We start from the raw sequence: 4,275 nt of genomic DNA, 5'->3' as shown, positions 1-4,275 counted from the left end.
TTTCACATATGTGAATCTTATTCATATATAAAAAATTCCTAATAATATTTTCACTAAAGTGTAGAGAAAAATAATTATTAAGGTACTATACACTTTGGTGTATGATTTCCTTTCTAATGAATGCCTATGATTAAGCACAAGATACAACCCACTAGTTCCATCTAAAGCCTTCATGATGATAAAGGGTAAATTAAACTTTACTTGATATAGTTTAATTTCTAATCAGTAGAAATGTCCTCCTTTTAACTTTTTTGGGATTATACTTCAATCACTATTAATTGTATCTAGAATGCAAACTCCAACTAATTACATAATTGTAGAATATTCTAAAAGGGAATTTAGATCATTGTATACAAACCCACCAAGATTAAGTTCCTTTATTCCTCTGAAAGCTGAGTTAGCATAAAGAAAGCTTCTAATGACAAAGCAAGTGGGAGGCACATGGAAGTTGAAGTAGTTCAAGAAACATAGCCTGATGTAACAATTGTTGGCACTAGAAAATGCTAAACATGAATAATTGCTATTCATAAACACAAATTGTTCACAATATTGGTAGAAATCGTCCATGACTTGAGAATTGTGGAGTCTCTCATTGATGAGTTCTTGATGGGTTCTAGTTAAACCATCAACTACAAAAATATTATATCAGATCTTGAATCTGACAAATGACTTACAGTCATGAACATTGAGATGTAATCCATGTTTAATAATCAAGTATGGACTTGATTAATCTTCCTCTCTATATCAAGGCTAGAAGGAGTAAGAGATTCTTCTAGAATGAATATATACATGGATGTATATACACATTCAGTAATACTTGTTATTTAAGGATTTTCTCATACTCATGTTATTGACTATGGTCCTTATCATACTCATGACATTGACTATGATCAAACCTTTTCACAAGTAGCTATGATTAAATCTACAAGGATATTATTTACTATAACTTCATATTCTTAATATGAGATATAGCAAATAGATTTCAAGAAAAACCACTTTTGTTAATAGACATCTACTACAAGATATCTATATAGCTTAGCCTGGAGCTTTTCTTAATCCATGTTATCCTAACCAAATGTGTAAGGCATGAGATCCCCCTATGGATATAAAGCAAACATCTCAAGATTTGAATAGTCATTTTAATATAAAGATAAAAGGTATGCTTTTATATCAAAATGAAAAAGAACATGTGTGTTTACTAAGAACTAGTGGGAGGATAGTGATATTCCTAATCTTGTATGAAGGATACACACTTAATCATTTGAAACAATATTCCGACTATGCAAGGTGGTTTTCACCTTGACTCGGAAAGTATTTTATAAAATGAAAGACTTAGGAATGATAAGATACATTCTTGGAATGTAAAATTTATAAGAGATAGATAAAGATGAATGTTAAAGGTATTAAAATTCTTTTGCATGAAATGACAATATCTTGAAAGAGGTCAAGATACAAGATTCCTTTGGAATATTCTTGACATTGTCACATGACCCCATTTTGAGTTTGTCTCAAATGGACCTAGCACATAGGTTGAGCTAGATGAAATTATTTATATTCTATTTTCTTGGAAAATGAATACATCATGTCATATCATGAGATAGAAATTGAATAAATGGTTAAGTCACTAGATGACTATGATAACATTCTAAGATTACTTAAGAAGAGCTAAGAGAATGTATATGAGATAATTAGTTTAGAATAAAATCTTAATGTAAAGAGATACATATGACTTTAATTTCTAAATAAATATTGATAATTATGAATTATAATTGGATTATGACTTCATTATGGAATGAAGACTAAGTTTAGTTGGAATGAGATCCAAGCAAAAACAAAATCGCTCTATCTACTAAATAAGAATACATTACTTTTCAGAAGTTGAAATCAAATATAATTGGATGAACTAGATCATTGAAAAACTAGGTAGAATCCTTCCATTCTTGGATAACCTAGAAATATTTTGTGAGTATTAGAGTGTACTTAATCAAGCTAAGAAACTCTATGTCACAGAAGAGCGCCAATTATATTCTGCAAAATATTTTACTATACTTAGAGTAATGTCAAATATGGAGATGATCGTATTCGCAGAATTCAAACAAATTAAATTTAGTCGAACCCATTGATAAAGTCTTTCCTTTTAAACTAAGTATGAGTGGTCACACTTTAGCCATAAGTCTTTTATTATTCTAGTAATGGGATTTTGATTTGAGTTTAGTATTTGGATATTGGAACATTGTAACAACAACTATTAAATAATGTTTTGATATACTGGTATATGATCATTACATTAATACTTGTTGTGTTATATATTAACATGTTTACTCCATGAACAATCCTATTATTGTAAAGTTTCATAGTCGGTCATGATTATGGGAGCAATTATGAAGTAAGACTAATATGAAATGGATTGGTTGACTCTCACTAGATGAAAGTAGGCAAGTGGTTGTAACCAAGTTTCATAGGTAGTTGTCAGAGAACTAGTACTGAACGGACCCACATTAAGAGCATCTTATAGATCATATTTATGAGTGATACTTGATTAAAAGGTACTATCTTTGTATCCTTAACACTTGAGATACATAGTGGGACTTGAGTATAGGGAGTATTGTGCTTTGATATGACCAAATGTTGTTCCTTAATCGGGCGGTTATAAAAGTCATATTCGGGTATGGTGTAAACTATACAAGAGGCTTATGTAGTCAAGATGAGATTTTTTTCCTCTTATTCGTTGAGAGTGAGAAATTTAAGGCTCATGTTTCTACAGGATGTTTGTAACAAAGGGATAATTGATAAACTTACCTTAATACATCAATTGAAGCTTAGAGCTTTTAGGAATTGGATGTTTATGAATGGTATTCTTCATCATATGTTATTGGGGGCAGTGAAATGTTGCTAGTCGTGCACCACTGTCTATATCAATCTATGATGAGTCTTGTGCAAGTGGGAGATTGAAAGATCTAGTATGTCCAAGAGTCATTATAGAATGATATTGCTAATAATATATGATACTATAGGGTCACACCGTACAACAAGTTACCGTCAATTGATTATTTATTAGTATAATTTGATAATTAATAAATATATCACCACTTGTATTTAATTGGAAAATTATTATTTCATGGAGATAATATTTTACTAATTGAGAATTTATTATTTATGGAAATAATAATTATTAGAGAAATAACAACTTATGAAATATATCATAAAGTATGATTATTTATAAGTTATATTTATATCTTAATAAACTAGTTCATTTTATATAAAGATAGTTTTATATAAAATAAGATATTTATATATGACTAGTTATATATATATATATATATATATATATATATATATATATATATATATATATATATATATATATATATATATATATATATATATATATATATATATATATATATATATGTGGAGAATTCTTTATAAAAATACTTGATATTTACAAAGATAACATGTATGTGTATAAAAAATAGCCATAAGACAACTTTTCTCTTCTTTTGGACATGCCTTTTTTGAAAATTATAAGGAGACGAAGCATGGTCTTCTTTTGCCATGCTTGAGACAAAGTTGTCCCTCTTTTACTTTATGGTGTCCCTTTGCTTTTTTGGCCTCTATATAAGGGAGGGCATGGAAGGTTAGAATGAATGCTTGAAAGCCTTCATTCTTCTTATTCTTTGGCTAGCAAAACCGAGAGTAAAAGTGCTCCCAAGAGGCTGCCAAATTTCAAAGTTAAAGCAGCCTTCTTCTCCTCCATTCTCTTGCATTTGATTGTAAAAGAATGTCCCTTCTGTTGCTTCACCTTTGAACATATATTTGGTATATATTTCAAAGGCTTATGAACAACAAATTAAAAGTGAATACTCGCATGTCTTGATGGTTCTACTCTTGCTTGGTGGATACTTGTAGAGAACTCTTGCTTTAGATTTTCATGCCACACTTCATCAACTTCCAACCTTCCATGAGGATCAAAGTCCTCAAAGGTTGTTATGTTTTCCCTTCTATGATTGTTTTAATCTTTCTAACTCTCACAAAATGATCATTGGTGGGTAAAATAGTTTTTGTTTTATTCAACATTTTTAAAGCTTCCGTTGTCAATTTTACCGGTTGTGAAACCGGATTTTTGAATAAAAACCCAACAATATTATAAGGTGACCCGTTATGATTTGATGCGCTAAATAGTCTACATGCTAACTGTTAGTGCCATCGTCAACGTCAAGGTCAGCGTCATCACCTCAAGCCTTATCAACGTCGTCGTGTAGTCATATAATCTAA

Source organism: Lactuca sativa, chromosome 1 (assembly GCF_002870075.4).
Source record: "Lactuca sativa cultivar Salinas chromosome 1, Lsat_Salinas_v11, whole genome shotgun sequence".
In the NCBI taxonomy this organism is placed as follows: Eukaryota; Viridiplantae; Streptophyta; class Magnoliopsida; order Asterales; family Asteraceae; genus Lactuca; species Lactuca sativa.
The sequence above is the reverse complement of the archived record's forward strand: the minus strand, read 5'-3'. Positions refer to the sequence as shown.